The 27,593-nt window shown below is 40.4% G+C and overlaps 1 protein-coding gene across 5 annotated transcripts in view; it reads right to left on the reverse strand.

The window, feature by feature from the left end:
* SOX5 (SRY-box transcription factor 5) overlaps positions 1-27,593 on the reverse strand; it is a 641,540-nt gene that overhangs the window by 359,863 nt on the left and 254,084 nt on the right. Inside the window, exon 2 of one of the 5 annotated variants that reach the window (XM_032688185.1) lies at positions 13,114-13,212. The exons of the other annotated variants lie outside the window; for them this stretch is intronic. The gene's annotated coding sequence lies outside the window, so the exon portion shown is untranslated. The remainder of the gene's footprint in view (positions 1-13,113; positions 13,213-27,593) is intronic. 5 annotated transcript variants of the gene reach the window in all.

The following is a 27,593-nucleotide window of genomic DNA, read 5'->3' on the forward strand; positions in this document are numbered from 1 at the left end:
TAACACAGTGGTTCACTGGTTGAATATATTGCTATTTGATATCCTGCTAGACAACTCTGTGGCTGGAGTTTTGTGTCAGATCAGTTAAGCTTTCCATCAGGATGTTCACTTCAGTGGTGATCAAACCCCGGGCTTGTCTGCACAGGCAAGCCCACAGGACAGGCTGTGGTGGGACTGTACTGTACACAAGCCCTGCTGCATCCACCCTTCCCAGGTGAGGGAGCAGCTCCATCCATACCCCTGGGAGCAGGCTGTGCTCCATGGGGCACACTCACCACCTCTGCAGAGGACAACGGAGCACAGGGACTCATCTGCTACACATTCACGCGCTGCTTCTCTTTATTTCCAGCCTTAGTTATTCCTGCTCCAAACAGCCCCTTCCTTTTGCATCTTTTCATGCTGCCTTCTAGGGGCTTTAATTTTTTATTTTTTTTATTTTTTTTTTTAAATCAGACAGCAGGAGCACAATATGCCCTCCTCAGGCCAACACCTTCTCCCAGGAGGATAGGAGAAGGAGCTCCACCATCCTGCCAGTCTCCTCTCCACCCATTTGACTTGACTCCTGAAAAAGGACAAATTCTCACAGAGTGCCTCACAGATCTCCCCCCTCTGCACTGAATTAACCCAAACACAGTTCATGATAGAAAATTTTGCCTCTTCAGGATGTTTTCATTTTGAACTCTCAGAACTTAAAACTGAGGTGCTCAAATATTATCTTTGTCCATAATAAAACTGACTGCTCTTTGCCTCCTGCCTCTTCACCGCAAAGGGCTTTTTTTCACATCCTAAAGTAACTGCATCTTCCTAATGGCCTCCTGTGAGGGACTTTATACAAAGCATTTCAGCACTTAAATAAATCATATCCCCAGTTGTTCCCTGACCACTATTTTACAAACTCATCCTAAGAAGGAGGAAAAACAATCTAATTAGTTAATCTTTGCACAGTACCTCGAAGAAGAAAGTGCTGTGTCTGTTTAAACATTCTTACACCACCTGGTGCATTGCTTTCCTTTCAGTCTCCCAAAGTGATCAGGATCCAACACCAGCCCACATGAGAACCACCCAAAAGAGCCCTGTTCACCACCTTCACTGTCTGCCTTGTTGGGATGCTCCTCAGATGACACCACTCTACACACACACACACACACATATCAATATCCTTCCAAGAAAGAAAATAAAATACCCCTAAAATCCTAACTCTGTAGTTTGGCTGTGTACTACAGACCTTTTTCTATAAACAAACACATGCTCAAAACTCTCAGTAGTTTGGGGACCAATCCTGAACGCTTTATCCATGTCCTCATTAATATTCACTTGACTCAGCAGTGCTGGATGAACAGTTGACTGTTGGGATAACGGTGTCGAAGCACAAAACCTCTGTGATTTTGAGATTTTCACTGCTATGCAAACCAGCCAGAGTTACTAAAACACAACAAAAGTAGCAACAACTTTTAATCAGCGCATCTCCTCCAGTCTGGAAGGGAGCTGGGTGAGGAAACAAGCCGGTCAGAGTTAGATCAGCTCTAATTTACAACACAAAGCATCAATTAAATAAATTAATCAAAGGACAATTAATATCTTGTACAGTAGCAGGAAATTCAGACCCTGCTTGTGCCGCACATGCAATGGGTTTGAAAGCTGGTTAGACCCCACGTCGTGCGGTTTTTACTGCCGAGGAGCTGCTATTATTTCTCTTTCATCCAATGCCTTGGCTTTTTGTTTTCTGTTTTTAAGCGAGGGTTTTGCGGTTGTTTCTAACCCATATGTCTCTAGTTTTGAGCCGCGTGGTTTGCCCCCTCTGTCTCTCATCATTGCTTTTGGCCCAGTTTCTTGACAGGAAATGCGAGATTTATTTTGTCTGGCCTGAACTACATTGTTCCTTCCTGACTACTGGTGTTACTTCACTCCAAATAACACGGCTTTGCGCTTACTGCTCGCGCGAGGTCAAAGCCTGAGGGGAACAGGCGTATTTAAGAGCAACGGTGAGAAACAGGGATTAAGGCTTCAGGGCAGGAAAAGAGAATAAAAGGCAGAGGTGAGATGGAGAAGAGGTAAGAAATTAGGATATGATGTAAAAGCTTTTGGTTTGGAGGAGATCCCCATTTTCCTTCAGACAGCAACAAGCTAAACGGCTGCTATGGAATAACTCTTGGATATGGATTCAAGCCAAGCTAGTAATGCTAATGTTGAAGCAGGTTACTGCCAGGTAATTTAGATCCTAAGCTCAAGCAAAAAAAAAAAAAAAAAAAACCAGTTAGCAAAACTGATACAAGAATTCTAAAAACGTTGTTGAAGACTTTCAGTCTTTGGTTGCTCAGCAGAACAAGCAGCATGAGAACGTGGAATACATCTGCGGTTAAGAGCAAAGAGAGCTGAACACAAACAAACATATAAATGCTGAAAACCAAACATCAGTTTTTAAATGAATTACATTTGAGTTCCTCTGGTGCTTGTAGAAGGGTTTGCAAATCTTTGCCTGATGTTGTTAAGTACATAGAAAATTAACTTGTAGAAGGTGGGGCAGGATCTGTGCTAGGCATTGCAGCGCTGCCGAAACCCACGGCACTCAAACTACCCAAGAGCAGAACAGTCTTGCAGCTGCCAAACTGCTTTTTGACTCAAAGAGCTAAATAAAACCCATCTCTCCCCCCATTTACCTGACCTAAAATGAATCCAGAGCAACAAACAAAGCTAATTCTCCAGCCGGCAGAGGCACATACCTTGCCAGCATCCCAGCCTGCAGTGCATTTACTCTGAGTAGGGAATGCAGCTTCAGCCTGCCCACACACTTGCTTTTATCCTTGAAATTGGACTGAAGGAAGTCGTTCACGGCTTCAGATAAGTACAGGGGTAATGGGCACTTTTGCCTAAAACACACCCAAACACTAGAATAAGTACCTTTTTCAGACTGAATTCTTCATCCTAGGCTGATCTTGAGTTTTGTTTTGCTGAAGTCATTCCCCACAGCGTTTTCACTCCTGATGGTTCAGAAGGAACTCAAACGCCTGCTGAAAGCCTGCAGTCGCAAATTAGCTGCTAATCAGCAAGACTACGAAGGCTCAAACACCTTTGGATAACTCCGCAGATTCTGATGCTTTTGGACTTTTTTCTGATACCAGTTAAAACAAATCGTTCAGGATGGGGTTAGGAGCCTGGAAGAAGGGAAGAATGGCTTTTTAAACAACCTGAACAGGCATTGTCAACACTGAGAGTCAAAAAGTAGTCCAGGCTTCCTCATGGTAGCCTTTTGCTACCTCAGACACTAAGGCACATTAGTGGATCAGTACCACATCCTGCACCAGGCGCTGGCTGGCTCTGTGTGGTGCAGAAAGCCAGTGCTCTGTTCTTTGATATTTTGATCTGCACAGAAGAGATCCTGAGCAACGTCCCAGAATTCTGCTCCCTGAGCATCACATCATGCTACCATGCACAGTCAGCCAGCTTCTTCTCACCTAAGGGAAAATGGTTTTTTGTAGCAGCTGGAAGGTGGCAAGAGGGGTCTTGCTCCTCATTCCAGAAACACAAGGACTATGTGCATGTTGATTCAAATAACTCATTTACTTGGTCAAAGCTCTGAGAAAATGTCATGACTGGTACAAGGAAGAGCATGGGACCAAGTGGCTTCAAGCAGAGAGGAGCAGGGCATCCCCTTTCAGCAGTAGGAGACTGTTGCATGGGCTCAGCTGAGCACTGAATTGTACCACTGTATGACAAGGTGAGAAGAGCAGAGATTGCATTTTGGGGTGCAAATTTCTAGCTGAGGTGTCGAGGCATTGCTGTACTGCAGCACATGACACCAGCAGCCTGACTCCCTACTGCACACTGAAGTTTCTGTCTTTTCTATGACATTATCTCAAATTGTTTACCGTTATGAAATTGGGAGTCTTCCACTGTCCTGGCTTAAAAGCACGATTCAAACCTTATGGTCCAATTCTATTCTATTTTTTGCTGAGGTCTGAAGACTCAAAAGCTTTTCAAATTAAGAATGGCCATTTAGTAAAAAATGGATTAAAAATGGAATTTAAGTTGGCAAGAGCTTTTCAAACAGGGTGGTGAGGCAAATATGCCCAGTGTTAACTTCCTGAAGTTCACCCCTATACTCCTTGAGTGAGAAGCTAAAACCTGTGGGCCACCCTTAAGAGTCTACTGATTTCATTGCAATTAAGGTTTAAGTGGTGTTTAGCATTTCACGATTGCCCTACTTTATGGTCCCTTCATTTTCTTAGCTTAAAAAATAGCGATGTTGCAACACTGTAGTGTTTCTGTTGTGATTGTCATGATGGAAGCAGAGCCAATGCAATTTGCCCATGTTTTACTAACCGCCATCTGGCAGGGATATGGTGACATGCTAATCTTCACAGGACTCTTGTTTTTCAACTATCTGCTGGACAACTAAAGAGATCACCAGGCTGCTGGGATGAATGCCAGATGGGAGGCAGGTATGTTTATGAGTTTAAGATTCTTATTTTCTTTCAGTGCTTTCACATGCTGTTCATGGAGTGGCAGGAAAAGTGAAAAGGGGGAGGAGGGGATGAATCAGTGACTAGACTACAACTGTTCAAAATCACTTTGAAGTTCTGCAAAAGGTGGTTGTTTCACAGTCTACCTCTTATCTACTGTTTGTTCACTTGGCCTTGAGGTCTGGATGGGCTTTTTGGAAGTCCTTTCCAGTGCTTTGCCCAGTGTTCCCAGTTTGACAGGCAAACACACTGCTGAACACGCATACAGTACTCAATAAAGTGGCCTTGCTTTCCTCTCTTCCTCATTTTTATAGCTCTGGTGAGCCTGGGGTGATGGAAGGACAGTCATATGCTGCCTCACCAGTAATTACAGGCAGCTGACATGGTGTTAGCCCAGCAGCTGAGTCTTGCAGAGGAATAAGAATTACGGCAGCTTTGTACCAAGAACAAGAGAAGTCTCTGCTCATCTCTCTGGACTTCAGGGCTGATAAAATGGCAAGAATTGCTGTAACAAGATGGAGACTGAGTCTTCCCGATGAAAAACGCCTAAGTAACCCGAAGGATAACGATGGCATAAAAGCTAAATAAATATTTTTAAGTTAACCAAAAAATCCCAACAAGAAAAACCAGCAACTTCCTAAAGGTGGAAGGACAACTGTGGACAGTGGACGAAGCAGTCAGTAGATCACTGCTCCCCAAGTGATCCAGACAGTAAGCTAACTTTGTCTGGAAGATGCTCAGGTCTCAGCTACATGATGCTTCTTAAGCTCCCCTGCTAGATCCCGTGTCTCTGGGTCTCCTTAGGAGGGGCCACAGCTCACTGCTGCAGGTCTCAGCAGGGACGAGGGTGTGCAGCACCTCCCCAGTTCACTGGGGCTGGAGCCAGTGCTGCCTCCTGTCAACATTTCAGAAGCAATCAGCAGCTTCAGCAAATTCATCTACAAATGCCTTACCCTGACTCACCTTCTCACAGCAGGGCCAAAAAACAGAGTCTAGTTTTAGCCACTGTAATGACTAACATTCATAATGACTAACAAAGAATTACAGCTAAAAACACAAGCTGCTTTAGCTCAAACTAAACAGTCATGGCTCACCAGTTAGGACTGAAAGATTCATATTCAGCTCAAGTGCAGAGGAGTAACTGTGGCACACTCTCACCAACATGTGACATTAACAGAGCTACACGCAATAAATCCTTATTACAGTAGGCTTCTCAGAACAAAGATTTCTGATGAGGGGGCTGGTTTGGAAGAACCCTGTGTGGCATCAATTAAGCAAAACAAACAACTCCTCATAAATTTCCCCCTAAACAAAAACCAGAACAGAAACAAACAAACAAACAAATTCCTCACCTGTCACGCTCAAGTTGGAAATAAAATTGTGGTTATAGTCAAGGGTTAAGTACAGAAAGTGCACAGGTACCTTCCCCTTCTTTCCTCACCATAGGTAAGGCAATTACTATGGAAATTATCTGCTTGATTATTAATTAAATATCTATAAATTCACACACTCACAGACAGTCTCTCTCTCAATAGGTCTTGGCATAAGGGAGCACACAGAATTTTGGCAACGAGCTGAGAGTGGAATAGGCGGCACAACCTAGACATGCCCAAGCCTTCTTGACACAGGAACAGCTTCTCTTCCCTATGCCAGTGGTTTGCTCGGTGCCAGCTCCGATGCACACCCCCTTCCAGGAATGGCTTTCATCCATGCTGGCAAACAAAATGATAGAGAAGAAAATATGAAATTACTCTTCAAAATGTAAGTGGAAGGATGAGCACGGCGCCAAGTGAGAAGTATCCAAATGTGAGATCCCACACTGCTACATGTCAGTTGGAAAGATGACACACATACAGAAAGTCAAGCAAACAGGTTCGTCCACAAAGGGAAGCTAAAGGAGATCATTTGCATTTTGTATAATAAAATATTTAAAGCAGCACTGCACAAATTATAAATAAAAACACTAACTGTAGTCACCAAGAATGCAAGCACCCTATGTGGAAGCTGGCCAGCAAACCCCTTCATTAAATACAGTATGATCAGAAGGAAATAGAAAAGTGGCTATAGACCTCTGAAGGCCAGCAGGTAATGCAAGCTAATTGATTATTCAGTTCTAATTAGGGGATCCAATACTTATTTTGGACTACTCACAGGAGAATAAAGCAAGAGTTCAGGGTAAAGTAAAGTCGACTTTATTTAACAATCTGTGACTGATTATAAGGGAGCAGCAAGTTCCAGATGGGTGGGAGTGCTTACAAAAACCCCTCTATTTTCCTACAACTTACAATCAATGCTTTTAGTTTCCATGTATTGTAATGCTGCCACTTAACACAACAAGAACAGCAGAACAAAGAAACATGAAACCAACTTTGCACCAAAATTTGGGGACTGAATAGGACATGCTTTCCCACTCAACAAAGGATGTAGTTCAGGCTTCTAATTTTAGCATCTTATTCAAGACGATACCTGATTTAGAGTGTTCCTTGGTTGAGCCTTACTTCAAGGAACTGTTTCATTCCATTATGTAAAATATGCAGATTTTTTGGGACAGAGATCATGCCTGCTTCTATGTTGTAGAAAAAATCATCATGCAGACAGTATTTTAAAATAACATTCACTTTAACCATTATTTATTTGCAATTATCTGTTGTTAAGAGCAACTATAATTTTAAATGAACAACTGTTTTGCTTTTTCAACTTGTCCTATACATATCCTCATAACCACCTGGATTTATTATTGCTGTTGGGCAAATCACATGGAAGCATGGAAATTCCAGCAGTTTGGGGAAAAAAAAAAAAAAATCAGTCCCTTTTCTGTTATAATTGCAAGTTCAAAAAGCTGTTCATTTTTATATTCAGAAAAGGGAACACACTTTAACATTCCTGTTCCGTGCCTTTGCCCACCCTGTACCTACTCCCCACTGTCTTGGCACAGCAGTGGAAAAGCAGCAGGACCATGAGTAATGGTAAAAGCCTGGAACTTAGCAGCTTTAATTGATTCATATTCTGTGAAAAGCAAAAGCAAAGGTCTATGTTTGTCTCCTCGCAGAGCTCCTAAGTGAACCCTGCTAGACAGAGTAGGTGCATTAGGCTCGCCGTTTCCCCGGGGCTCAGCAGAGCTAGGTAAGATAACAACCCAACTTTCACCCACAAGGATTTCCCTAGGCAGCTGCTGTAAAAGGGTTAATGACTGATGTTTCCATTAAATCTGACCTGCCTCTCAGTTTTGCCATAGCCTGATATAATCCCTGTTTTGCACTTATTCGCACGGACAAATGGAGTCACTCCACAGCAAGGAACGCACAACCCCCGCTCTCACAAAAGGTCAATTAATTTTAAATGGAGGCACAGAGTATTATTTCTGCTTAAACTTAAAACAAACAAACCAGGGCAAAAGCCTGCCTATGCACTGTGCTGCTACTTGCCAAGAATTAAAAGCTCCCCATTCAGAGCCTAATGGGCACAGAATGCATCTGTAGGGCATCCATATGTACACTGAACACAAATCAATACTATTGCCTCGCAACTCCAGCCAGGACAATATTCAGCTTCTCTGAACTCTCCAATCCAAAACATCGATCATCTCATGCCTAAACTTTCAAGGACCAGTTACAGACCGCTTAAATGGGAATTTATGGTCAGGTAAGAACAGCAGCAAATAAAACGCCCTCAAAACCATTTTAGAGGAAGCCATTTTTTTATCTACTTATTTTTAAAACCCCACTCTGACTTTGTTTTCAACACAGAAAGACTGAGGATGAATGTCTAAGAGGATTGATTATTGGATGTGCCTTACTTTGGTCAACTGTTTGAACATACTAAAGGTCAAAACAGACCAAATAATTAGTCAGCAGCTGATGATCATAACACAAACCCACTAGGAACTGAACTAACACTGCAAAAATCCCCTTTATGAATAACAGTAGTTGACTCTAACTCAAATACGGGAAAAGGACTTACTCCTAGGACGTGTTTCACCAATTGAGGTTTGTGGCAGCACCAGTTAAGCAGCACTATTGGGAAGATGTAATGAAAAGATCCAAATGGTGAACAGCACATCATCCAATATTCCAGCATATATTTACTAAATATTTTACTAGGAGAGCTTAATACTTGTATTAATATCAGGAATACTTTTTTATAGAGCTAAAATATAAATTGCCCAGAAGCTGAAATTAACACAGGCTCCATGTTTCTTAGTATGGGATGCTCAGGAACTGTCTGCTATGTTATTTTTGATCAAAAAATAGCCTTCACTAAATCAAACTTTTCTACAAGAAAATTTCGATTGTGCCAAAATACTGTAAATAAATTAAATATTCTGGGGTAAGATCAATGCAATATGAGTCATTTCAGTATATTTAAGCTACCTGCAAATGGCTATACCTGATGGCATTTATCCTAAGGCATTTGTGCAAGCAGCTGAAGCAATTCTACTGTAGTTAGCATAAAACCTATGAAGGACAGGGGAAGTATGAGTAGAAAAGAATAAAAACATACCTGGTTTTAAAGAAATTAGAACTGGAGGAATTATAAACTTCAGTTTACCTTCAGTTCCCAGAAAATCAGGAAAAATAAACAAACTTTTTGTAAGCACAAGTGGTACGAAGGAGATAAATAATACACATCAGCGTTGATTTGTCAAGAAAGTATCTTGCTAAATGAATCTCATTTCTTTCATCTACTTATAGTTCTTTACAGAGCTCCAGGAGTAGTAGTTGCCACACTTGATTTGTGGTTCATTTTTTGAAACTTTCTGATGCTTACCTTCACATAAGTAAGCTATACCATCTTCAAGAGATGGTCTTGCTGGAACTCTCATAGGGCAGACAGGAAAACAATACACTATTACAAAGAAAACAACAAAAACATTATCAATGGTTCATTACTTAAATGTAAGAGAATGTACAGGGCAGTGTTCCACAAGGATCTGCCCTAAATGTGGTGCTACTCAATATTTTCACTCACAACTTAGATGAAGGAATAAAGAGTGTTCCTATGCAATCCACAGCATCAAACTGAGACGGCAAGTAGGAAGACAGAATCAGAATTCTAAACGATCTTGAAAATTGGAGGAGTAGCCTGAAAAGGATGCAACTGGGACAAGAAGATGTAACTATAATTAGGTAGAACAGTTAACTGCATAAATGCAGGATTGGGAGCAACTGATTAGGGAGCACTTCTTTGGGAAAGGATCTGGGTGTTACAGTCAATTGCAAGTCAACAACACGATGATATTGTGAAAAAGGCCAGCATCACCCTGGGATACGTATAATCAGATGATACATGAAGGTACAAGAAGACAATCTCTCACTCTGTTCATCACTGGTAAGATCTCTGTAGGGAGCAATTTTGGGGCACTTCTCTTGAAAAGAGATGTGAACTACCTGTAGACGGTTTCTAATTTCCACTTGAAATTTAATCATCACTGTACATATCTTTTTTCTTATCCCTTAACTTAAAATGTTGTTCTCGGTGCATTAATAACAGATAAACCATGTAACACCTTTAAGCACACATAAATGGAGTTGTACACAACATCCTACATGATTTGCACGATGGCTTTCTTCCCTCTTGTTCTGAGAATACCTGACCTGCACCCAATTTGCCTTTGTGATATTGTCACATTAGTCGTAATCCTATGATCACCTAAATGCCCAAGTCTTTCCCTCTGACTTTGAGGAAGGGAGGAGATGACAAGGTATAGCAAACATTCTTGTCATTAGTCCTTAACCAAATCACCTTGATGTTTATGCTGTGAAGTTTTATCTGACTGTTAATCCCCTGGTCTTCAAAGTCATCTAATTTGGTATTAGGGCATTGTGATCCTCCCCTAAAATGACAGTGCCTCTCAAATTTGTATGGTTGGTTTCTGTATAAAACACAACTGTAAGAGTAATTAATGTTCTTTCTTTATACTTTTTATTTAGGTATATGAATGATGAAAATCTCACTTTGTAAATCATTATTTGTTCCTGTGTGTTTATTTTCTTTTATTGTGTTTTGTTTTAAACAGAAGCAAAGCATATGAGGTTTTAATTCACTAATTCCATAACTGTCATGACCCATCCCTCTATCTGCTAAAAGACTAGTAGGTTTTTTATTCCTTTTAACCCCTGTGATACATTTAGATTGATTGAACATTTTCAAAGCTGACACTGCAAGGGATTTGGCCAAAGGTCAGCTCTATAAGAGAGTTCACAGTTTTAAAACATATTATTTTCTCTCTAAATAACATGTAAGATACCGTTCATGATCTACTATGCCAACGTTTTTCATAGTGCTATAAAACACACTCTTTTCTACGTAACAGACTCCTCAAATATACATTGGAACTGACAGAATGGTTCTAGGTTTGATGATAAAATTATAATGTGAAATTTTATGGCCTGTCGTAAGGAGGGGATCAGGCAGGCAGAATGTACAGCCCAGGTAATGGTTCTTTGTGGCTTTGCACTGATCTCTACAGCTCCTCATATTCACTGATTATAAAAAGGACAAACACATTATCCCAAACAGATCAAACCAACAATATTTAAAACACTGCCGCAATTATTAAAAATATTCTGAATGTTTAGCTACCTTAAAATGAATAAGGTATATTTTTATTGACATTACTATAGTATAAATATACTATTAGTATAAAACAATATTTATGTGAAGGGATGGGATAGGGAAGGCCGGGGCTGACTTGTGCATTAGAGATGCTCTTTGTCACAGTCTCGTGATTCATGCTCTTCCACGGTTTTCTGAAGCAAGTATTTCGGATCCGGCTGCTGCACAAGCCCAATAACTAGTTCTCATCACAAGTTTGCTAAGGAGTCTCAGCAGACAGATGGAAACGATACACATGCGCAACAGCCACTCCAACACAATAGAGCCACTGTATCAGTAATGTGGGAAATATAGCATCGCTCCATCCCCGAGCAGGCTTTAATGCACGGGATTGTAACAGCTCCAAGGAAGTGTTTGTGGTCTACTGAGTCAATCATCTGTACATTAAAAAGTCATAGCTGGCACTACTATCTCTTTGGCACAACACTTAAAAAAATATCGGTTAAAAAGGAGAAATAAAAGGAACACACCAAAGCCACACAAAAGTCAGAGTAATTTAGTTACTTGTAGCCAGAAAAGCACATAAACACATGCTTAGCTTGACTCCAGCAGAAGTGAAGACAGGGCTCATGTCTTTTGCTGAGTCAGAATCTTAACACTGAACATTACCTAAAATTGCTCTGCTGCTGAACGCACTAGGTTCACTCTTAATCTAAAACTGATATCATACCACACATCCCACTATTGGCAATAACGGGGTAATATCATACCCGCGTAGCAAGCAAGATGCACGCTCATATATTCCGAAGGCATATACCTTTTTCAGAGAGAGCCCCGTGTGATTTGTTCTACGTGCACCTTAAAAGCAGTTGTTTCTCACATCTGTACAAACAGCTGCCAGATGAGTGTGTACTGAAGGGCAGCCTGTCAGCCAGCATGACCCAACTGGACTCTTGAGGCTGGACAGGGCTCTGAGCAACCTGGTCTAATGGAAGGTCTCCTGCCCATGAGGGTGGGATGGGAATTAGATGATCTTTAAGGCCCCTTCTAACCCAAACCATTCTGTGATTCTATGAACTAAGGTGTCCATCAAGCAACTACCAAAATTTAGACTTCAACAGGACTGCCAGGTCTGACAGACACCCTGAGTCCCAGCATCCACATTCCCTCGGAAAGGACAAAGCAGAGCTGCTGTCCCATACATACACTGCTGCTTTCTTTGCTCGTGCTGCTGCTCAGCTGCTGGGTGAGGCACAGCTTGGGGCCCTGCAGCAACCAGGGAGGACTTGGAAGCAGCAAACCACTATCCAAGCACAAACACCACGCGGGGTTAGTGACAACTGCACACAGAGTAACCTTTTCCCATCATGTTAAACGTGTTAAAAGCACATCGGTTATTTTTGAGGATGAAAAATTTATCCTGGGATTGGTGGGGAGTTTTTTTTTTTTCCCCTGCTCACAAGTGTTGCCACGGGATTGAAGGAATGAATGGGGGAGGCCTGCTGTTTGTAGCCTTGAGCACCATGTGTCTGAGGATAAAGAAGAGAAGATCTATGCTAGAGTTCAGGAGGATTTGTTCTTCCCATCCATTTGAGGAAAGGACATTGCAGGAGAAAAAAAAGAAAAAGTAAATAAAAACAGAAAAGAAAAAAGAAGGAAGGCCTACTTTGGATGTCAGAACAGCAGAGTGAAGACCTCAAAACTACTTCATGTTGCTTGTCGGCTTTCCATTTATACAACGGCAATAGTAATTATAAAAACAAATAATCAGACATTAGGGTTGGTTTAATCCTTGCTTAAGTACAGCAGACATATAACTCTGAAAGCATGTACAGTGTGGTTATAAATAAAAGCTGTGGTCTGTCATTAAATTGAGCTATTTTAGAGTTTTAAAATATGGCACCTTGGGAATTAACAGTCTTCATGCTGTTGCAGTAACATCAGCCACCAAACTTCAAGCAGAGTCTGTGTTATATTTCAAGATTTTACGTCCACCTACCAAGACTGATTGCCTCCTCTTATTCCTTGAATGGAGAGGGCACTTCAGGACATGCTTCAGAGTATCTGTATCTGGGAATCTACTTAAATGTGTACTCACACAAAGGGGTAGCTCTGAACTAGGGTCTTGGTTTCTTGGAGCTGATGCTGCCATAGCCTACTGAAAACTGGGCCTCCAGTACAAGTCTGAATGATATGACTAGTGATATATGAATAACAAAGATTTTAAAAAATTGTCACCTGGCCAGTTGTTTGATTACATATTTCCATACACAGACACAGAGAAGTACAGTACCAGATACTTTAAATTTTTGCATAATAGAATGAAAAAAAATATTAATTCTGAAACTATGAGTCAAACATTACTTGCTTTTAAATAAACGAGAGAAATCTACACAAAATCATCTGTGTGCTTTTGTATTTTCCACACAAAGTGCATAGGATCAGCAAAACTCTTCCAAGACTTCCTTGGAAAACATTATGGTCCTTATGCCACTTGAGACATCAAGTCATTACTACTAACCTCTTCCCCCACTGAAAAACTCCATCAGCTTTGAAAACGATGATTGCTTTAAGGGAAGAACAAAGTGCTCAGAGAAAGAAACCCTCCTTTGGAAAATGATAGCATTCTCTCCTTGCTGGTGGTGAATACAGACCAGTGTCATATTCCTGTACCTCTGCAAGCAAGAGGATGCTCCGGCAAAACCCGCTGCTCACTGGGAAGGACTCAGATAACTTCAAACAAACTGCACACATGCCCTCTTTACCAGGGCTAGAGTCTCAACCACCACATATTATGTAGGAAAAAACCCCATTATTTTCACACCTTTCTCCTGCTGCAGATGGGCCAGATGAGGAACACTGCTCAGTGTGGTGAATTGGAAAGTTTTTTTGGACACAAAGCTCCAGATCAGCGTGTAGTTGGGGGAAAAGCAGCTGACTTGGATAGGAAGATTAGAGAGGAGAAGTAAAGATGGATTGTGCTCCAGATGTGGCATCGAGGTTATTAAAGTTCTCTTTATCAGGTGGTGCAAACACACAGCCACATATAATTGTTTACAGTTCTGTCAAAGGTACCTGAGGCTTAAGATCCTGCAAAACATGGAGCAAAAAAGGGTCTTTATTGACTGAACAAGTGGTGACCTGTTACCGAATGTGTTTGTTAGCACTTCCAACGTGATCGTGTGTCCTGAGCCATGATATGAAATAAAGGGCCCTTTCTGCTAAAGAAAACCCTCCTCTGTCCCAGAAATTGTAATAACACTTTTTTCTATAGTCAGGATTCATTACATCTGGCCGTTTTTTCCCTAACCTTTTTGGCTCACTTAGCTGCAAGGCTACATTCAGGATACTTCTAGCTTCTAAAGGGGATTGAGTTTTCCTTTATATTTTGAAATAGGAATCAAGGCAAGCTGATGATTTTTGGCATTTTTTGATGACTTCAGTAGATAGTCCCCTGCTTTGCTTTGTGGTCTTGGTCTGTTTTTTTTTTTTAGGTGCCACAATGCTATCCAAGTACAAATTACTGTACATGCTCTTTGCTGACATTACAAGCTGAAATCTGGCATTGAAAGCAACTTAACTGAGCTGAGATAGGGGCACATACTCTGTGACAGATTAGTGCACCAGCCAAAGGAAAAGCTCTTATTTAAGTAATGCAGAAGGCTTTTGTCCATCATAGTACATGCTAAATCAGTGACCTGAAACTCTTGATGAGTCCTCAGCAGCTAAGGAGAACTGCATCCTCATGTTTTTACAGTGTAAACTTTTCCTTTCCAATCTCCTTCATCCTTTTTTCCCTACCTCAGTACTTTGCAACATGAAAAGGATGGAAGCAAAAGTTAACATGCTTTAGCAGTCCCCACAGACTGCTTAAACAAACACTGTGATTGCAATTTAGACAATCTGGAGTCCATTCAATATTAAATCCCCATCCCAGGCTACAACTGCCAAACAAATAAAGGATTCATGGAGTACTTTACACTGTCATTTACTACCACAACCATTGTCACTTGACAATCCAGAGGAGGAGCCTGCAAGGTCTGATACTGCACCAGCTACATCTGTCAACAAGAAGACAGAGAGCTCTGCTAAGCAAACAGGCTTGATCCTGCTTTACACAGTCTCCCTTTGTCTTGCCCCAGCTGAGCCTCTTCTAATCTTCTCAGGCTATCTTCAGCAGCACAAGCAAGAACTTCTGCTGGAACCAGGCAGACAAAAGATGCCTTTCTTCACCCCTCTGGGCTGTTTAAATGTTTATGCCACTCCACCTCTGTCCCCGCACCTTTATCCCACGTCCCCACCCACTGCACAACTGAAATGAACACGTACTGTTTGCCACAGCAAATTCTACCAGTGTTATGCCAGCACACTCATGTCAGAGGAGGGAGAAAAAGCCTCCAAATTACCTAAAATAATATAACAAAACAAAAATTTGTAGGTTTGGGATTGAAATGCACTACACATTTTACTCTCCCTCAGCTGCAAATTATTTCAGTTACTTATTCTGAAGTGGCCCCTAGATCAAGCTCCCAGTGTGCTACTTTATGTCAGATGAGCTGGTTTGCTTAGAGAGCTCTCATATGTCTCCTACAGGAACCCCTTGGCATTAGAAATATTCACCAATTCCAAAAGTTGAATCCACTTGGAAACATTTAAGTAAAAATTATCAAGGTATATTGATCTAGATGTCCAGGTTGGTAAATACTAGCATTGGAAATCTTGCCCCGAGTAACTTTTTTCATAGCCAGTCATCTTAAATAAATAGCACATGAACAGTGTCACCAGGTAAACCCACAGGACACACTCCATTTCAAGGAACACAAATGAATGCAAGATTTCCAGCTGTTTCAGCATCAGGAACTGCCATATTTATTCTGGAAAGAGCAAACAACAGATGTAGTTGGATAGCAAGAATTCATCTGTTTTTCAACCACACTTAAAATAAAACTCAATTTGCCATTATCATGTCAAAAGCACTTGATAAATGTCAGGAATTTGGGGGAAATCCTAATGTGTAAACCTCAACTTCTAATTGCTTAGCCAGGTTAGAAGGGGCCTCACAGGACAAAATCCTTTATCAACATCTGTTAAAGCAACTATTAGCCTAAAGTGGTTTCCTTAATTTGTGGCATTCACATGAAATGTATTCATGATTTTCTCCCCCCCTTTACTCAGTGAGGAGACCCCTCAATCCACCACCTTGGACTCCTCTTGAGAGGGACGTGCCCCTGAACAACCACGGGTGGGATGGGCCCCAGAGCCTGGAGCTGCCTTGGCAGTGTTTTGTGCTGACTGCCTCATAAAAACCAGAGAGGGATATTTTAAAAAATAAAATAAGCATTAATACAACCCCATTTCCTGCCGTGCCACCTCCAGCTGCCACTCTGCCTGCATCAGGGAACAAGTGGAGCCCACTGACAGCTCCATGGCTCAGAGGGCGGCACTTCCCCAGCTGAACACACACAGCAAACTAATATTCCACTCCTAAAGCAGAGCCTTCAGCTTGTTTTGTTGCCAGATGCTTTGATGGTTTCCCTTAAAAATACATTGGAATCAAGCAAGAAGGGATGTGTAACCCAAAGTCACAGTTACACGACTAACTGTCCATCTATACCTCATATCTTGGAAAACGACACAATCATACATACATAATCACACATGTTGTTAGCAACCATACTGATGCAGTACATCAGATATGACTAAGGGAAAGATCTGTAGAGATACAAATCTGGAGAAAAAAATGAAAAAAAAAAAAGAGGAAAGAATTGCTAGGTGAAATCTGACATAAATGGGCCTGTGCCAGGAGTGAATCGAGCCGCTTAAATATATATTAAAATCTGAATATCTCTTTCAATCTCTCATTCATCCCTCCACAAAAAGGGAAGAAAGAAATTCCATTATCTCAACAGTATTTCCTGTTAGCGGCTTTATTCTCTACTAGTAGGAGCCCCACAGCTCTCCACTTGCTCACTATGAAGTATGCTCCTAACTTTATAACCAATTCTGTTTAGCTGTGTTTTGATTACTGTGGCAGCCACTGCATTTCTTTTTTTTCCTTCTGCCTGTGAATGGATATTGCTCCACACAAATAGATTTTATCCTTGACTGTACCCAAGCATTATTTCCTAACAAATAAATAATTCAGAATAACAATTTACCTTCGTTCCTCTCATGTTGGCACTCTCACTTTTTAATCCTGTAAGCTTAAGGACATCAGAAATTACAAATTTTTCAGGCCAAAGTTACAACTCACATTATATACTAAGGCCACAAATTCACCATTCATTCTTTGCTTTTTGCTTTCCCTGTGTTTTGGTGTCCTGTCCCTCATTTGAGGTATTTGTCACACATTTTTAAAGGCCCGTGTCATGCATGTGAGTCTTGGCAGGTTACGAGTTACAACCGGCAGCCTGTGTGACCCTTGCACTTCTACCCCCCATCCAATTTCTTTTCTTCTTCCCTCTTCTTTTCTTCTTGCTCTCCAAATACCATCTTGTCTGCCCCTGCTGAGATATCGCAGAAATGTTCTTCATCAACATACAGTGTCATCTAACACATGGAGCCTGCCAAGTTTTCATGTTGTTATATCAGGAAAATATCCCTCAGGGGCAAGGGGAGAGGAAGAGGTCATTTTTCATCTATGGAAGAGTGAGTAACCCTTTTCCTTTGGGACTAAGAGGGTCTTAATTTAACAAACCTTCTTCCCTGTCACACTGCTGCTGCTGCTCACTTGCACACCACGACAGGCCAGGCAGCACAAGAGCTGGAGAATAAAGCACACTTGCAGGAAAGTAGCAGTTAAACTTGGCTTGGCGTGCTGGAATTCAAAATAATTAAATGCAGAATGGGAGAGAAGCCAAAAGTATAGGAGTTTCCAGTGCAGAGGAGGGAAATTTGTCTGGTTTCCAGGTGTGATGAGCAATCCTCAGAAGGCTCTCATCAGTACAAAGCAGGAAGCCCAAAATGTGGGTTCTTAGGTGAACTTTAATCAAACTGTATAAATCTTTTCAATCTTCAAAAAGACTCAGACCTGGAGATTGCTCAAAAATAGGCTTCTTCAGGGATGGAGTGACTTTTTTTTTTTTCCTTTAAAAAAAAAAAAAAAGCTTCTTTGGCATTTTTCATTGTGGGTAAACTGGCAATAACATGGTTAAGTTTTCCATGACAATCTAAACTCTTTTTTTTTCCTTGTGGTACTAGCCCAAGAGTGACTGAATGGATGATCATTTTGGTTGTGGACATTTGCATTGGAATAGGTACTTTCTCTGCCACTAAGGCTCCCCTCAGCTAAGCACAAGGTAAGAAAAGCTGCAATATGAAATAAACTTCCAGAGGCTTGATGAACAGTGGCTGCTGGCTGGTTCCATCTTCAGAGCCATCTCTTTTCAAAAGACAAATCAAGCCCAGGGTACACTGGGCATTTTACATGTCCTATGCAGACAGGCAGGTTTTTCAAATGCAACTGCTGAAAACTCTCATACTGCCCACAGAATTACACAAAATTAAATCAATGAATCATAGAATGGCCTGGGTTGGAAGTGACCTCAAAGATCATCTAGTTCCAAACCCCAAATCAGGGTTTACTCTAAGGTTCCTTGATATTAATCCCTTCTTAGCCTACCAAATGCAGACAATATCCAAGACCAGAACAGGTTCGTTTTCCAGCACTGATATAGATGAAGAAAACTTAAAAATGTTCTCTCATTAAAGCACTTCCTGAAAGAGCAGGAATTTAATTAAAATTGCTATCCCTGAAAACCAGCAGCCAGGCCAAGTCAGAAATTCTGCTTTTTACAGCTGCAAAACAGTTCTGCATTTGCAGCAGTATTGGCCTCTTATCTAAACCAAACCTCCATCTTTACTCAGATTTGAAATCATGCTCTTAACTAATTTCTGTGACACAGTATTGTTTGATTTAGAGACATTAAGCAATAATATCCTGTGAATACTTGCCACTAGTGACCTGTCTATAATGATGATAAGATAGATCACGGAGAACTCTGCAGCCACTGCTTTTTTGCCTCCCCTTTCATCCAAGCTAGTCAGCAATCACCAGAGCAGGTAAACACCACAGTCCCTGAAATAGGGCTACAGGGGAATGGTTTTGCTTGTTTTTTCAAGTGCCACATACAGGAAGAGCAGTGTTCCAGCAAGTCTAAATGCAACCAAAAATTTAATAAAAAAAGCTGTAAAACTTTCAAGAACTTTTTTTTTCTCTTCCAATTTTGAATCATCTTTTAGAGGAAGAGAAAATAAAAATCTCAGAGAAGGCCTCCAGGTCCTCAGTAACAAACTGTGCTTTCTGACTCTCTAATTACACCTGCTTAGGCCCAAGGGACATAGAATGGTCTTCCTCATCCCCCAAAGAGTGTGGATGACATCATGCTGAGCATCGGATCGAGTCTGTGGGCATTACTCTGTGACCCCCAGCCTTGTTTATCCACCAGTACCACTTCATTTTAATGCCCTCAGGGTTTCTCAGCCTGAGGAACTCCAACCAGTCAGCGAGTTAAAAAGAGTAAAAGAATACCATCTGACACTCAAAGCACTTCTTTTTCTGCAAAGTACAGGATAAAGGATGAAAATCCAGCATAAGCAGCACCTGCATGAATCTTACATATATTACTCTGCCTCCTCCTGTAATTCATCTCTGTTCACAAAACCCCTTATCTTCTGGTAGAAGGAGGAGCAAACTCATCAGAGTCAATCTGCTTGCTATATATCTTTGCCCAAACCTCTTCACTTAAACATCTTCAACCTTTTTTTATTTTTTTAAGTTAGAAGTGCCTAACGATTGGTGGGGTGGCTAAAACAGCACAACAGCATGTTTGCCCCCTCCCCAAAACCTTCTCCTACCCTTCTGGCAACTTTTTTTAGATTATGTCAATCAGGAAAGAAAGCTAATAAGACAATGAAAATACTCAAAGCCAGTTTTCTGGAGAGAATAACACAGCAATCATGTTCAAGTTCTATTGGACCTGCAGGCACATTTTCTTGAAGTGCAGCTTCCTGAAAAGCTTGGCAGATTAGAGACCCTCTTTTTCCAGCTCAGCATCATCTGCCCCTAAAATGGTTTCACTGACTCCATTCAGACTATTATAAAAATATCCAAACCAGGCTCTAGGTAGAGTGATAATATCTCTGGCTTTCATTCACATTTTGTTTGCTTCTTGTAGAAAAAAGCAAACAAAGTATGCCTTTGACACAGGAAACTCTGTGTGGGGAGTGACTTTCTGTGCAGTCTCAAACACTTTCAATTCAGTTTTATTTATCAGTGTAATAGTCCCCTCCACCCATTTGAGAGACACTGATACACTTAACACAAAGATTCATCCAACATTTGAATCATAGTGTTTGGGCAGATTCTTACTGCTACTCCCAGCTGTACCCATCATGAACAGCACAATGAAGAACCTCTTCTTGGTTTTTTCAACCACAGCAGTAAAAGGAAAACAGCAGCAAATACCTCTTGACTTGTAGATACCCAACAGTTATTCCCACTGCATAAAAAGAGAGAATGAAGCAGATAGAGGAGATGGAGTAATGGAACACATATTCCAAAGGTCCTGCAAGACAAGTACAGAGTGGGAAAGTGGCTATTAATGATCCTCAGCTCTCTTCTCATAATGGAAAGCCTAAGTGAGCTATATTATTTCTATACTAGATGTGATTGACAAGTACCAAATTATTAAAAAAACAACCAAGCAAACCAAATCATAAACCAAACCCTCCTGAAATTTTGAGTCATATTTTAATGACAGAAGATCAGAAAATCTTGAGGAATTCTGCTGTCTGCTCCTTTGCAGAGGAATGACTGAAACTTTATGATTTTCAATTCTGTCTACAATTTCAGTGTGTGCAGAAAGTGTCCTTCACCACAGGATGGACTTGCTCGCTTTGGGGGTAAAAAAGGAAAGCCTATCCTCACTTTGTTTTACATAAAGAAACTCCTTACCTTTTACCTACATTAGGTTAATCCCTTTTTAAAAAGAGTTATTACACACCAAGTGCTAAAAGTAAACTATAAAAATTGGAGAAACAGTTCCCTATTAGATTCCTTGAGTACTGCTAACAGAAAAGAAATTATCCTGTTCTTGGTACACAAAATACAATACGCATGCTTAATTCTCTGAAAGTCCCACCTTTTAAAAATATTTAATAAAACATCAAAGCATCCTATTACTTCAGAAATCCACACCAGATTCAAGCACTGATATGCAATTAAAAGCAAGAGCTAATTTCTGTAAGGAGGTGCTCTACTTTTAAAGACATCTTTATGTAAGCGATATTTTTTTTCCTTCGAAATTCAAATCGTAACTGTGTGTTAAGTGAAGAGTAAAATCTCTAGCTTGGCTTCAAAATGGCAATTTTTAGTCTTAATGACCTTCACACAGCACTTTTGAACATCACATTAAAAAAGATAAGCCTTTGAAAACTTTAAAATGTGGGTAAGTAGGAAATATTTGAATAAGTAATTATGAAGGCTAAAAAGAAGAATGATATATATCATCACTAGGCCATATTCAAAGAAATACATTAGATCTTGGGGAATCAGTTGTTCTTTAAAAGACCCACATCCGTACGAATGTGTGTTGCAGGTAATGAGCATATGCACATATATCATTCCTAAAACACCTCTAAGGATATTTCTCACAAAACAGTAGTGTTGGAGCCTCTGATTCAGCAAAGCGCTTTTGTTTCAGCATAATTAACCATATGAAGTCACGCTCGAGTCAACTGTCTCACTCAAGGAGTGCTCTCGAAAATAACTACACATATGCCATAAACAGATGTCAGCAGGGTCAAATCCAACATTTAAATCACGACAAGATTGAATATACCGGCGCTAGGGATTGAGGACCTGGCTAACATGAAGTGTACTGGGAATTAGGAAACAGTTCTTCACTGCTCGAATAAGAGGAGCTGAGCATTTCAGAGCTGCCTCTGGAATTTTATATCTGAACTCACAAGAAATTTAAAAAGAAAGGCCAGTGACTTCAAATTCCATAGGCAACTCCGGAAATTTCAGCCACGATTCCTAGAAAGTTGAAGTCAACGCTGCTGCGGTTTATTTTTAAGGCACTGGGCGCACTGTGATTTGTTAGACTTGCAAGTTGCAGCCTCCCTAGAATGAGATGTACATGTGTGCGTGCATGATATCCTCATAAACGGGATTAAAAACCAGTCCCTGCTGAACGTTACCATTCATAATTTAAGGGTCGAAAGGAAAGCAAAGAGATCCCTTTCTGGTGCATTTCAAAGCAGAAACAAATATTTATTTCAGTCCGCGAGCGACTGCGCTGCCGCGACGGCACGTTAACAAAAAAGTGTACTAAAAATGTTCCACATTTCTCAGTTAGGGCCTCCTATGTATAATTTGGGTCATTTGGGGTTCTGCTAACAGTAGAACTTTAACAAGGTTAACTAAATAAGGTTTTAATCGTGACCTCCAGGGATATCTAAACCACGCTACCTATCAGGGTTTCCTGAATGTTTTTTAAGTTTTTTTTATTTCTACAAACTTTAAACTGTTTTGAAAATAATGATAGCAAAAAAAAAAAAAAAAAAGGAATGAGAAGAAAGAATGCTGTAGTTATGGTTAATCAACACTTTCCACATGGGAAACAGTGAGTTCCTGGAATATTTATTTTGGGATGTAAAATATACAAAAGCAACCTGAACTCCTGAAAGAAAGATAGTCTATTATCAGCTCATGCACTCAACCTTATGTCTACAAAATCATGTCATTTCCTATATCATAAAAAGCAAAAAAAAAAAACAAGCAGAGAGGATTTCTCTAGTAACCTTAACAAGTTTTTAATGTCTTTACAGCGTGGGCTAAAATCTCCTATACAAGGTCTGGGCTTTAAATAAAGTTTGGGGTTTTTTGGTGGTAGACAGATAGCTGCTTTGAGAGGGAGGATTATAAAAGAAAAATGTTCCACTTAATTTTAAAATGCAATGGATCAAATGCTTTTGATACAGTTCTTCTGACTTTATTTGGTGAACTGGGACACTGAATTATTTTATTTCCCTGTATTTTTTAAATTGTTGCCAAGAGCCAGACTCCCTTTACGCAGAGGGAGCTCTACCTATTTACACCGGCTAAGGAGTCTATTAAATTGTGTTTTTGAAGAGACATGAATGAGCTGCACATGAAAAAGAATGCAAAGTAGTGAATATAAATTTTGTATGCAGGGACCTAGTTCCTCAATTTCAAGATGTGACAATAAAACTTCATTCACAATTCTGGTAATTAATAATCACAGCACAGCCTAACTTCCAGTCCGCCTATGCCAACGCACCTGAGCTTGGGGGCTGCAGAGAGTTTAAATCCAGATCAAACCCAAATTTTGCTCTTTGGTTAATAATTAGCATATTAATTCATTTCAACATTTACAGCAAACACAGCCGCATTGCTGCAAATCCTAACTATAGAAATCAATAAAAATTGCAGCACCATAATTACCCCCCTTTGTCTGAGGCCAGTCATTCATGGCTTCTCCTACATAATCTCATGGGTTGCCCAGGCCTCCCCTCAGCCTGCTCTTCTAAATATCCGAGGATCATAGAGGTGAGGTCACTTCATCACTCCTTGGGAGGAAAGAAAAAAGAAAAGAAAAAAAAGGGGGGAAAAAGCAAAGCATCTGCTAAAATTTGACTTCATTTGATTTACTCTCCAAGACTGTTTTTTATTAAATATGTTTGACTGCTATCTCTAATTAAATGTAGAATTAATTTTGGCAAACTAACCACAGATGCAGTTTATGTTCAATTTTATCAGACAGATTTATTTATAAGCTGTCAACTTCTTGAAAGACTTCATTTTGGAGCAGTTTTAAATTGCTAACAGTAGCTGTAAATGGGGCTACTGTTCTCTGGAAGACTAAAGAAGAAGTATGCTATAAATGTCCATTCCATCTGCGAGGAATCATAAAACAATCACATTCCTTTATATTTTTTTTTCTTCCCCCCTCCTTCTTGGGACCTTTATTAAATTAGTTCAACTCAATTAAAAATAACTTCAAAAACATTTCAGGGCCCTTTGTTTCAGGGAATACTTGGAACTCTCTGCACGGAACGTCACCCTTTTAACTAATCCCTTTTGGGGAGCGGAGGAGAATAGTGGTATTGTGACTTCAGACAGTGCTTTCAAGGGTCTCTACTGTACCGAATTGAGGTCACCGCCAGACAATGCCCAACACCCAATAGCCATTCAGGCGTTCTTCACAACTCTATCAAACGTGTCTTTCTTTCTCGCGCGCGCTTTCTCTCGTGGCAAAGTCACAGGACAATGGAGAAAGCCTCCAGCACCATTTATGGTCACTATATTTGCACATGACAAAGTCTATTCTTCCTGGTTTGCCAATTCCGTGGTAAAAAAGAATGAACCCTGGATAGATTTTCCCACCATTACAGTTGTTCAAACTTAGCTCAGATTAAAAACAGAAAACTCTAAAAACAACAAAAAGCCCGTCTAAGAACAGTAAGTGCTGTTTGAAAGAGTAGCTACTCCAGTCCTTGCTATTTCGGTATATGGAGAGAAGCTGCAGAGACGAAGTGGAAGATTAAATATGCTACATTATAGCCTGCATATGCATGGCTGAGTATACATTCTAGTGCAAAATGGAAACGAAGGATAAACCAGAAGCTATTATTTTTCATCGTATCGTTTGCCATTAGCCGCGTTAGAAAACTCGCTGTTTGAACAACAGTGCAGGAGCCTCGTCTGCACGACTTGGTTTTGCTTGGGAAGGTTTAACTGCTTCAACCGCAAACAACAGCAGCAGCAAATCAATTACTGCACATTTGCGCTGGCTACTGCTGCTATTTCTGAAGACGTACCTCAGAAGTTTTACTCTTTCAACAGATGAGGATGAGAGAGAGAGACAGAGTGAGAACGTTGCACTAGATACGGCGAGCTCGCTGCCAGGAAGATTTTTTTCCTATATTTTAAATATGCGCTAGAGATACAGTATTCTTCACAACCTAAAAAGATCTGAATGAAAATGTGCTGCTGTTTAAAAAGACTGTTTATAACCAGTACTTAACTTGACATTTGCACTGCCTCACCCACGCACCTCCAAAACACACACATCTTTTTTTAGTTAATCTGAAATCGCGACCCCCCCCACCCCGCTGCCTGACAACAGGGAGCGCAGCAACCTAACCTGCAGACAGTCAAATGCCATTAAACTCATCGTTAGAGAATAATTTCAGAGTGTTCACCCTATGATGAGATGATGATTTTTCTTCATTTCTATTTCTGACCTCTTTGGCAATTTTTTCCTTCCATTTTGCACCATGCTGTTTTTGTGGCATTTAGCTGCTGCAGACTCCCGCCCTCCCATCCCCAAAAAACTGACCCCCAGTCTCATGAGACAAATTCCACCACTGTTAGGAGCTGCTCCTTCACTGGAAAGTGCTTTGCTTCCCCCTCTCTGCCCTTCACACTGCTGGAAGACGACAGCCAAGGCAAGCAAACGTGAAAGCCCTGTGGCTCTAATGTTGTATCTGCCTGTTCTCAAAAGGTCCTCTGTGCAGTCAGCCACACCTTCAACACACAGTCACTCAGGACAGTGAAGAATTACTGAACAAGGGCTTCAAATAGATAGCTGGTTGGTAGTTGTTTGGTTTTGTTTGGGTGGGTGTTTTTTTCCCCACCAGGATCTAAAACACACTTAAACTCAATTATGATACTGAGCCTCCCTGGAACAGTTATCTCCAGGATCTAACATGATGCCAGGGACCAAATTCTGCTTTTGTTCACAAGGAAAATGAGCAAGTACTTAAATCCCAACCCACTTTAGGAAATCCCATAAGTATGGACTTAATTTCAAGAACCTTGCCTAGTATGAATGTTCATCTGAATCAAAGGCTAAACGTCTAATTCAGGCTGAAACCAATGGTATATTAAGATCTAGGAGAACCTCAAGAACCACCAGGAATGAGTTACTTACTTAACTGGTAAACCTACATGAGATTTATGGATGAGAAATTCTACAGAATGATAAATCATATTTTTAATATTAAAAAATAACTATAGCATATTCTATTTAAACAGCAAAATGTATGTGTTGGAGTACTGACTCATGGGTTCCAGATATGTGGAAAAGAAATACCACTAAGTTCCTTCCAAATTTGCTCCCCACATTTTGATTGTGTGCAGACCCAGAAATGAGTCAGTACCATTAGCACATTCTTATTTGATAGAGTAAAACTTAAATTTCTGATTGTACATGTGAGCATCATCTATAGGCTGATAGCCAAGGGTTTCTGCCTACAAATGGAAGCTTATGTCAAACTGCAGGAATAAATTAAGAGGCCAGAAAAAGGATTTCCTGAGAGTTTGCTGTTCAATAGCATTTCTCTCTGTGTTTAAAAAAAAAAAAAAAATTAAGAAAGTGCATTTAGGAAAAAAAAAAAGACACTCCAATGAAAGAATACAAGAATAAAAAAATCTACTTCAAAGACACACGATAACACAGCATTTAACAAGCACATACTGTATTGAACCTGCATTTAAAATAGCTCAGCTAGGTAAATAAATGTTTAGGTGTTTTCTTAGCTTGTTTTACTCACAATTGCTCACTTTTTGTAATAAAAAATGTCATTATCTTCAAGAGATGCACCACATGTTCTTTGGAAAATTCATTTCTGGAGTTTTAATATAAATTTATATTAGGTCTTCTTTTAAGCCATGATAAGGACTTTTGTTTGCTACCTAGTGGATAAGTTGACTTTGAAATCTCTCCTGAACCCTGAAAACACATGACAAAACCCTAATTACTTAGCCCTATGCTTTATGATCTACACTTTTACCAAATTTAACGTACTTATGGAAAAGATCTGTTCAGCTCCAGTAGGTTAATCTGGGTCCTAGACGAAATTTATGCTGCTAATGCTCCATCTAGCAATCAAAGAAACAGAGAGACAAGTGAAGGAAAATGCAGAAATACATGGAACACAACTCTAAGCCTTCTATAAAGGGGTATATTTTTTTCAGATGCTGATCTAATATATAACAGAAGGAATCTGAAGATATTTACTAAAAATAGGCGACCAGCCCTTTTACGCTGAGCCCAGCACCACAGCTCTGTCCATCCCAGCAGTGATCGAGTGGCAGATAGGCTGACAGCCCAGAAAAGAGGTGTTTGTTTTCCCAGCAACTGCTGGTGCTGTGCATACTCAGCCCTGAAAATGACTCAAGTCCTCCAGGTGATGGCCTCCTAGTTACGGCTTAACAAGCCGAAAGCGCTTCATTCTGGAAAAAGCCACTGTTGGGTGGGCTGAGGAAGTACCATTCTCAAAGAAACTGCTGAATCTACTGAATCTGATATTATTTATTTTTATAATCAAAAGTTAATGTGAACAACATTCAGATTCAAATCACACGTGTTTTAAAAAAAGATGCGACAAATTAAAACCAATTACAAGCGAACTAAATATACAGACCCTCATCAAGGCTGTAACTGTTTTTAGAACTCAGATTTTAAACCTCTTGTTCCAGACCCAACTCTTCTTTCCATTATATGACAGCACTTGGAAAGTGGGAGAAGGCAAGAGTGAGAAGCCCCC

Source organism: Chiroxiphia lanceolata, chromosome 5 (genome assembly GCF_009829145.1).
Source record: "Chiroxiphia lanceolata isolate bChiLan1 chromosome 5, bChiLan1.pri, whole genome shotgun sequence".
Classification (NCBI taxonomy): domain Eukaryota; kingdom Metazoa; phylum Chordata; class Aves; order Passeriformes; family Pipridae; genus Chiroxiphia; species Chiroxiphia lanceolata.